We start from the raw sequence: 10643 nt of genomic DNA, 5'->3' as shown, positions 1-10643 counted from the left end.
CCCACTTATCGGTTACCACATTGCATACACCAATAGTATCGCCTGGTCCTCATTATGTTGGTTTGCTGGAGAGAATCTCAGGTAATTTAGTGTGAGAGACACAATGGACTGGACTCCAGCCAATCATGGGGCACATCTAAACAAACCACCATTCACATTCATACCATGGATAATTAAGACTTAATAAATTTAATGTTTTACGTTTTACAGTCAGAAAAACTTAATGAGACCATAATAACGACAGGTATCCTGAAAATGGCCGGATGAAAAAAAACCTCCAATTTTATGATGGAAATAGAAAGTAGTTTGACACTGGAATGGACACTTTATATTCCACATCTGACCAGTGTCAGAACATAGTGTGTTCAATTTTAGAGGTTCCACTTTTCATTTGATTAGACTGCTGCATCCATATTAAACTAAATCTAAACTAAAAATGTCTGTCCAAGCACTTGCCTCAAGACCGACCTGTCACTGTCAAGAGCCAACACCAAAGTGAAAGTTCATGCTGGCCGGGCCAGGCCATGGCATTCCTTGGTCCTCTTTTTTTGTCCCCGGCACCAGACTAAATAAATAAAGTGACTCGACAGCGGCATTGATATCTGGCGAAGTTGAAGGAGGAAATGGAAAAGGAGAAGACAGGAGGCCAGTGAGGGATTGAGGGGGAGCGAGCATGCAGAAGAACGAGGCGGAGGCTGCCAGCTGATGAGGTAATTGTGATTAATCACTTTTCTCAGAGGGCAGCATGTCGAGCGTGCCAAACAAAAGGAAAGAGACGGAGGGAGTGCTGGTGTTGCAGTTAAAAGTGCTCCCGCACCTCAGGTGAAAGGTTTGTAGTCAAGACATCTTTATAGACCTTTGATTTGACATTCAGAGATAAGGAAATGACGCATTACATTTCAGAAACATAGTCGGACATGACACTCAATTGTTTTCATTATCTTGTCAATAGAGGCTACATAAAGTTGCATTCCTTCTGTTTCCGCACATCTAATTTATCATTACGGTTGAAACTCTGAATTGGAAAAAAAAAAACGGTTATTTTTGCTTGCTTTTGGCTCACAGTAAACCTTTAGTAAATGCACATTGGTTGTTATCTGTACCATTTTTACATGAATGTGTCAAAAGTACGTAAAATAAAGTAAAACTACTCACTTATAATAAAGAAGGCGCATTTGCTGGTAAGATTTCCTGAACATTTTATGACAATTCATAAGCCATTATGTCTTTTATTGTTCTGTAATTGACTGGCAACCAGTCGAGCTTGTAGTCCGCCTAACACCCAAAGTCAGCGGGCGTAGGCTCCAGCTCACCCTTTAACACTTGTGAGGATAAACACTATCAAAAAAGGAAGCATGGATGGAAATTTATCAGAACAGGCTTCTACCTGTCCCTAAACAGGAGAAGCAATCTAGAAAATCGGTTTATGTAAAAAAAAAAAAAAAAATGGCTATTTTACAGAGCATCCATTTTCTTCATCTTTCTACGATCTATGGTTATCGTCACAATTTTCATCTTCGCCATCACCGCTCGTTTTAGATGCTCACTGAGCTGAATTGTTGCATGTGTCGAATCAAATACGAACTTTATTGAGCTTTATAAAAATCCAACAAAAAATGTTTGTTAAATGGAAGCACATCAGGAGAGTGTTTGGCACATCTTCCTCACTGTTCTGAGTTTCTGAGTTTGAATCTTGGCTCCAGTTTTGCTGTGTGCAGTTTGCATGTTCTCACCATGCTTGCATTTCATTTCTGGCTTCCCGGCATTGGATCTCATTAGTGACGGCATACCTTACAAAGTGTACGCCAAGTGCTTATATGTTCAGTAAGTAGCCACGTTTCCTTGTTTATGGTTTTCTTTCAAGAGTATGTCAAAAGAAAACAGCCAACCTCGCAATTACAGTCAACACAAATCCCATATTATTATTTTGTTGTGTGCCCATAACTGGCTTAATGTTAACTGAAGAAATTAAAGACAGCATCACGTAGTAAACACAATGTTGCTCCACTCTTGTGTCCTGTGAGAGCACTGCATCAAGCTTTAAAATCACTTGTGTTATGTGTGTTTATGATCGTAGAAGGCCGTTTTCTCTGTGTGTAGCCCATAATAGAAGTGTGTGCTTTGTTTTTTGTTGTTGTACATTTGCAGTGATAAAGTGCAGCCAAGCTTTCCTCCCGATCCAGACGCCTTTGCATGGACGTGTGCCTCGTTGAAATTACACTCATTTAAATACACTTATTTCACTCTGATAATCCTCGAGGGACAGCAATATGAGGCAGCCTAACGTGGAAATGAATGCGCACAACAGTTGGCTGATATTACCATTCCCGGCAATTTCGTTCGCCTTTGAAATGAGAAGATATTGAGTCTTATTTAAGCAATCAATAACCTTGAACATTCCATTTTAATGAAAACTATAATTCCAAGCGGTGGCAATTACACCGCGGGGGAATGTTTTGGTGTGGCGAAGATTTTGCTACCGTATGCACTTTTGTAATAAAGATATTCGTATCGGGATAATTATTGACTTCTGGGGGGCAGTTATGACCCTGGCTAAGGACCCCATCAATATCTTCGTTCATTACTTATTGCTTTAAGTCCTACATGAATGTTGCCCATTCAGATTGGCTGTGGAATAACATACTGCACATATCACACTCTCTTCCTGACAGGGAACTCATTTCAGAATATGCTCCAAGAGTACAGCTGTAATGTTTCTCACCATTTCCTTAGCTTTTTTTCAATTTATTAGATTTTTTTATTTTGGGATCCCGCCGCAGAAAGTTACCATGACAAACAGGATACGTATGACAACTACCTGGGACATAAGGGCAGCATTGTGAGGAAAGGGAAATGTGTATGTCCTGGCTGCTCAGTAGAGCGTGGTGATGTAAAAAAAAATAATAATAATAATAAAGAAGAACAACAGAGCTATATTTAATTTTGGTATGAAGGAGATGTAATCTCCCGCCGAAATTTATGGTTTTAATCAGGATTTACAAGCAGTATTTTCCAATGGTTAACTTCTTTTTACACTTGTATGCCCACTCAGAATGTCAAAAACGCATGAAATAGGAAGTTGACATTCTTTCAGCCAGCTTCACTTCACCCTCATTTTATTTTCACTCATCTGGCACGTATTATCAAAGAGTGAGACAATTTTCTTTTTTAAGTATTACTACACAGCAGAAAAAATGTTGTTACATTTTATTGCAGTTAAGACTATTAGAATATGATAAATAACTTTCTCCTTTTTTTTCCCCCTCCTTTGAGACCAAACAGCAAGGCCGTCTTTTGGTCAGCGGCCCCACCATGAAAAGAGCGTTGTGAATATTAAAGAGTGCTAACTGTGACGCCGTGACTCGTCGACTTGAGATTGAAAACACATTCCCTCCTCCTGTTTGTGAAATTCCCCCGCACGTCTGTAGCATACACTAGATATTGATGATCACATCCAATTACATAATTACAATTTCAGCAGAAGCTTTAAATGATTCATCACATTTAATTCAAAACTGTATGTCCAAACGCGATGCATTTTGCACTGTGTGTGTGTGTGTGTGTGATATTGACCTGTATGTTGGTGGCCAAATAACGAATAATGCAACTCAGCATTCGGGACTTGCTGCCAAGTGGAGCTGTCCAGTGAGAGCCAACGCGGACAATCCGGTTGGTCACATTCGTCAAAGCTTTTCTTATATTCACTTGACTGCCTTTTGTTGGACTTTTTTCAAGCTTTTTTTCTTGTGTTAAGAAACTGATTGATTCAGTGACTGCTGTGGCAGTTGTGTGTGCCTGTGCGGTGTGTGTTTTTCCTCCATGTCACATCCTTTGAGAAAATATATCGGGGCAGACTTGATCATTTGTTTTGATTTAACAATATTGGCTGATTTATCAAGCAGTCAGCCAAGCATTTTTTCTTAATTAATATTGTTAGAAATGCCAATTCCACCGGGGACGCCTTGATCAATCGTCTTCCTTTCCTTAAGAATTTGGTGATAAAAAAATCAAACCGCTATTGACCACCCCATTGATCCGTTCTGTTCCCTCTCCAAAGCGAGTCACATCCATTTGTCTCTGAGCTCTTTCCTGTTCGCCTATTCCCCAAAGCTCACGTTGGCCATTGCAGAGGCCCTCATCTCGGCATGCAAGGTCAACTATAATCAAGTGGAGACAATGTCACTCGCATTTCCACAGACAGCACAAGACGGCTCCTCTGGGTTTTAAGGGCCGACTGCATTATACCGTTCAATTACTGCTCATTAGACAGTGTACAGCCATTAATCAGGCCGAGATGTTCTGCAGGTCCTCAGTGGGGAATGGGGAAATTCATTCCATCTTCCAGCTGAGAGACGAGCTGCTCTCTCAGTTTTCCGGTGAACTTCTCCACTTCTTCAGAATTGAAAGAAAAGTGGGCTTTGTCGGAGATTTACTGCATATGTGCGGGAGTATTACGAGTGTGATATATCTCTAAAAAGAGGAGGTAGTTGACAGATTTACTGATTAAAGCTGCATATGCATTGGATATGACTAGATGATGATATGGAAAAACTGATTTATTTCTTCCAGGAAGCTGGAGAGTGCGAGGTGTCATCTCACGGAGGCCCACCCTCGCCTTTTCAAGGGTAGGTGCATCAAAGCGTAAAGCCAGGCTGTAGCTCACAAGTGGCGCCCCCTCCCCTAGTGCAGCATCTAGCGCGCCCATAAAGAGGCCGCTAATACACCCTGCATTAGCAGATACTCCCTCGCATTGCATGTCACAACCACAAGCACCTTTCAACATCTGGAGCAGCTTTAGCACCTATGCTTTACGGGCACCATCTGCTTGAAAGGGTTTTCCCGTTTAATCTCAGATGACTTACTTTAGTGTTAAAGGCACCTGCGTGTCAAGGTGTGCCACTCTTTATATTTCTCATGCATCTTGTAATTTGAACAGCCTATCTGCAACCTATTTGTTGTGACTTTGAGCAAGAGAACACATACGATACGCCATCGGTCACTTTAGTTCGTACAGAAATGGAGCTGTAGATTACTTTTGTTTGTTTTACAATTGCATTTAGATTTATCTTGTCTAATGATCAATTAATTTCCATTGATTGTATTTGCCATCTGTCCTCACAAGGGTGATGGTGGAGCTTTTGGCAGGGAGGTGGGATACACCCTGGATTGGTTGCTAAGCAATCGAAAGGCGCGTAATCCTCCAGACAAACAATTATTCACATCTATGGACAATTTAAAGTCTTCAAGCCATCTACCATGAGTAAAAATCATTATCATGCTAATGTGTTCCTCTTTGGCTAGCTAGTTGTGTGCTAGCATACCACTGGTTAGCGTAATTTTAATGTTGGGAAAATACAACTTCAAGATGCTTCATTAAGCAGTTGTTGTATTTTTTTACTCCTCTAGATGGCACTGTTTATTTAAAGAAATGTCAAGTCACGTGATTCCAGCCCTATGTTGAACATAGGGCGCCATCTAGAGGAGTGAAATGTAATAACTGGTTCATGAAGCATCTTGAAGCTTCATTTTCCCATCACTACATGTTTTATCCGTTCTTGTCAGAAATAATGAATAAAAGGCACGATTAGTACATTTTGGTGTTGAATTGTCTCTCCAGTCACTCGCTAAGCGCAAAAAGACACATATCCATTGGCTGTACGGAATGGGATTTGAATACATCTGGGTGGTTATCAAGGCTGTCCTTCATTCAGAGGCATGCACTTCATTGCAAAATGAAGTGATAGCGCTGCATTCTTCACCATAACAAGAGGTTCCCAACCTTAACTGTTATCATTCAAATACATGTGCTTTCAAGAATATGCGCACCTGTCTAACACACCACATTCACCGACATTATTTCCTCCCATTCTCTGTCGATTATTTCCATGCTGATGGGAGCAGAGATCTGATTCGCCGCAGTTATAGTCAGTATTCTGCTACAGATTACCAATACTTACTCGATTGGGAGGGCGGGGGTTGGGGGTGGGATTTGAAATGAATCTCAGCACACTAACTGCTTTCAGAGAGTAGACAGGCATACAGTATTCATTTCTCTGTCTCTATTGCATTGTTGTCACTGTTTAGAAATGATTCTGCATCATTCATACCAGCCCTCTTGCTGGTGTATGTGCAGATGACATCAATTAAAAGCATTAGTCAAACCTTCAGTTGGAAGTGTGTGGTGCAAATACCAGGGCTAGTTTTTCCTCATAAGTGGAAAAGGATGAACATTGGTAATAATTAAATGACTACATTTTGTTCAGATTTTTGCACTAAAATTAGGGCTGTCAGAATTAAAGCGTTAACTCAGGTGATTAATCCAATTTTCTTTTAACTCAGTTAAATATTTTAACTCAATTAACTCAGTTTGATTTACTTAAAAAATAATTAGCATACTTTGCAAATATTGCGCCATATTAGCTGTATTAGCACGCCTCAGAACAAAACATCGGGTTCAAGTTACCACTGGGCCTTGCAAACCAACACTGCTGGAGTGTGGCGCTTAGTGGGCAGTTTTGAGAAATGATTTGAAGAAAAATGCCTGTAAAGATGTCTCCATTTAGATTGTATTCAAGAATCAAAGAAAGCTATTAGAACAGTCTTTGAATTAAATATACTTCATATTTGGTGATTTTGCATCAATTCCAAGATATTATTCAAGTAAATATCTGTTACAAGCTTTGCAAAAAATAGTAGTTGCAAAATGTGATAAATCGCAATTAATCATGGATTTTTTTTGGGGTGATTAATTAGTTAAAAAAATAATCACTTGACAGCACTATCTAAAATGAAAAAAACAAACAAACACGTAAACAAGAGTACAAGTGATAAATGGCATGCCAAAAATGATGGTTCTGCACGTATATCAGCTTTAAGGTCATGAGTCAGTTCCCATTCGGTACATAAATGCTGCAGTTCCCAACCTTTTTCCAAGTACTGCAAGTTTTTTTTCTCTCCCAGCTCTCCTGAACAAAACCTGTGGTGGTCCTCATCTGTTCTTGTGTAGCAGTACATGTATTTTTGTAGAGAACTTTCAGGCTCAAAGCAGGGGTCCTCAATCCTGTTCCATGAGGGCCGGAGTTATGCCTGTTTTCATTTGAATCAGGTGTGTTGCAGCAGGGAAAGATGGAAAACAGGCAGGACACCGGCCCTCGAGGAACATGTTTGAAGAGCCCTGGGTTAAAGCATAATAATAATTTTTATTAATTAATTTGAATTTTGTGTTAATTTAATATAGTAGCATTTTGGATTTAAGTTAATTTGTGCATTAATAAATATAAAGAAAATAATTGTTATTATAGTAAAATTTTTTATTTTATTGTAGTTTATTGTTGTCATGATCCGTTCTGTCATGCCATGTTATTTGTTTTGTTTTCTCAGCTGAGTGGGGGCGTTCCCTCCAGCACCCGTTCCTGGTTCATGTCGTCATGGCTGGAGAGACGCGCCACCAGCCGCACACCTGACTCTCGTCAACCCATTGATTATACCACTACATAAGCCTCCTACGCTGACTACTCAGCGTCGGAATATTCTCCTGCATCGCTCACGTTCATGATCCCAAGTATTGAATTGCCCTGCTTTTGCATTTTGTATTTTTGTGTTTCCCCGTTTTCAGCTAAGGCTCTGCTCGTTTTTGTTCTCGTTCGCTCTCATTGGTTTCTCTTGCCCTTCTGCGGTAAGCAATTTATGTTCGCTGTATTCCTTGCCTTTTGCAAGCGCTTTTTGTTCCGTCGTCAGTTTTCTTTTCCTGGTGTGAGTTCGTCCACCAGCGATTTTCGTTTTGTCTTTGTCGGTGTTGCATTTAATAATTGATATAGCTATATAAGTAACTTTGTTCTTCATTTTTAATAATAAATACCGTTGTTAAATTACATCTTTCTGTGTCGGCGTTTGAAGAGTCCCGCTACTACTTTCCAGTGGTCACTGGAAAGTACCCTAACAATTGTAGTGGAGAAAATCTTAGAATCACATCTCAATATGAGTTGAGTGGGGGTTCTTATATTTTCATTTCAGTTTAATTTAAAAATTAAATAGAAATTGTCATTCCAATTAATCATTTCATTAAGGGGACTATATTTGTATGAAATAGAACCGATTGAAAAAAAATCACTGCTTTGTCTCCTCTGAAAATACCATATTGACTATGTTGCATAGAAACTGATAGATGCGACTACGGTAATGCTGCATTTTGGTGGAGATTCTCCTTCAAAAGTTATTGGCAGCGCGCACAATGGCCTTGTAATTTATGAGAGCCGTTAGGGTCACTGACAGAAGGTGTAAAGCATCGTGACTGATTTGGTCAGATGCAAGTCGTGTGCAGTGACGGCAAATTGTCCCACCCGTCGAGTCTTGCATGGCTCCCTCTGTGGCAGATAAATGACTCCACACAGTCAAATTAAGTTGTTGTAAATCACTTGGTGGACTCCGAACTATTACTGAGTGATGACCTTTATGCCTATTTGACTTCGACTCTTATTTATGTTAATCACATCTGTATTACACTGACAGTAAATGGGTGCCATATTCACAAAGGTCAGTGTTTGGCAGTACAGAGCATGGTGACAACAACAGACTGAGGTTTTGTTTATCGTCGTGAAGGATACATCAAAGGATGATGCTTTGACTGACGATAAACAGTAGAGCAATTGAACAGAACAAGATATCCTTCAGTTATGCAACACAATTGTCACTGAACAGATTATGATTCATGGTGGATGTCAGATGTGTTTATACAAACATATGCGAGCAAACATTCAGAGTCTGGAATCGTATTATATTTGCTAAATCATCTCAATGGGCGGCACGGCTATGGGGGGGGGCACAATGACGATTGGGGTGGCGCAGCGGTCTCTGGCCATGATTGAAGTCGGCTGTGACCACTCCCACAGCAGCACCGCGCTCCCTCTTGCATATCCGCCGGTGTGGGTAATTCTCCAAAATTGCTAACGTTGGGTCTAATTCAACGCTGCGAAGATATACGACATGAGCTGCGCAAATTTTACGAGGGTCATGAAAATTTAGCCCTTTCACTTTTACACTTTGTAAGTACAGTGTAATAAAGAAATTCCTGGACACATGATGTGTCGAAAAGATATTAATTATTGACAGTGACTGTTCAAGATCGCCAATATTTCTTGTTCTGTAAAATGGCCAAAAATGACATGGTAGGGCAAGTTGCGTTGAAAGGAATTGTTTGACATGGCTTTAGCACACTGTGTGACGAAGTTTGTCGTACAAGTCACACAAGGACAAAGGACGTAGTTGACTTGTGGCAATGTACATTCTTGTCAATGCGTAAAAAGCAAAGATAGTTGATCATATTGCCTGATTTGGCTGTTTTGTGGAAATATTTGCATATCAAGATTCCTTTTGAATACTTTGCCCGATTTTTTCTTTGGACGTTCCAGACAAAGTTGACTATATATTTTCTGTCTCCACGTATCATTCAATTCAAACACGCAAAAAGAATCATCCTTGAGCATATCCTTATGGAAGAAGAATAGTACAGTCAAATTGGATAAAAACAGCTGCTTCTCATTCATCATGATGGAAAATGCGGCAGCTCCTGCAAACAGTAATCTCACATGGTGTAAAATGATAAGACATGAAAATCAGCCATTGTGATGCGAGCGGCGCCTCGGCGTGTGATCTGTGCCACGGCCCAGACGACGGGCCTTGTGAAGTGCAACGCTGCCCGGTTACTGCCGGAGCTTTGATTGGCGGTTTGTTGAGCGCCTCGCCGGTCGCTTTGAAGCGTATCTCAAGATGAAAGCCAACCTTGTCCGTAGTGTGTCCACTGTAGACCGCTGCTGTTGCTTATTTGCTTCAGGCGCCATCAAGGGCTTTGTTTCCCCTTCCCCCTACAATTCTTTTTTTTTTTTTTTTTTTTTACTATGGCTTACTATGAGCATTATGTATAATTTATCATACAATTCATCCCAAGAGAGCGACTCTGTTTTCATTCAGCGCCTCGTCTCTACTTTCTTCCTGTTGTACTGTGTTGACTATAATAATAATAATATTCCCTTTATTAGTCCCACAATGGGGAAATTCGAGATTCGAACCCAGGCCTCCTGGGGGGACTGGGTCCTGAACGCGGCGCCTTAGACCACTCGGCCATCCTGGCAGCCTATAGTCCACTAAGGTGTCTTTGTTGTCCGACAAATAGGCTTCATTATTAGTGTGGTCCTATAACAGAATCATCACCACTCAGTGTTTATCTGCCACCCTCTTTTTTTCTCTCGATGAGCCGGTATCACAGTGCCAAGGGCCTGACGTCCTCATTCTCTACTGTCTCCACCAGCCAGCTGCTCATGTATAAGATGAAACAGCGTTACAAAGCAAATAAAAATGTCTTGGCTCCTGACAGGCCCGCTGTGGATATATGGCCTCTTATTTCAGTGAATATATTGCATAATTACGCCTGGTTATGAATATTGCATGGAACCCCACACTGAGCCCATGCTAAGATGCCTAATTGCGGACTTTAATTATTAAGAAGTGATGGTCCCAAGCGGTGTTTTGTGTGAGGAGTTCTGATAAATGATTTTCTTGCAATGTGTTCATTTTTGTTCCACTTTAGATGGATTTTGGGGGAGGCATATGTCACATCAACAGGCCTTGTGGATACCATATCGGCTCTT

General features: G+C 40.6%; 1 long non-coding RNA gene across 1 annotated transcript; it reads left to right on the top strand.

Annotated features, from left to right (window-relative positions):
- The first annotated feature begins 619 nt into the window (after positions 1 to 619).
- Positions 620 to 7500, top strand: LOC148343160 (uncharacterized). The gene is made up of 3 exons (XR_015844700.1): positions 620 to 710; positions 4570 to 4625; positions 7381 to 7500. It is a non-coding gene; the product is annotated as an uncharacterized LOC148343160 (long non-coding RNA).
- Positions 7501 to 10643: the final 3143 nt, after the last annotated feature.

Source organism: Idiotropiscis lumnitzeri, chromosome 1 (assembly GCF_059441095.1).
Source record: "Idiotropiscis lumnitzeri isolate Australia: NSW breed Sydney's pygmy pipehorse chromosome 1, RoL_Ilum_1.0, whole genome shotgun sequence".
NCBI lineage: Eukaryota > Metazoa > Chordata > Actinopteri > Syngnathiformes > Syngnathidae > Idiotropiscis > Idiotropiscis lumnitzeri.
The sequence above is the reverse complement of the archived record's forward strand: the minus strand, read 5'-3'. Positions and strand labels throughout refer to the sequence as shown.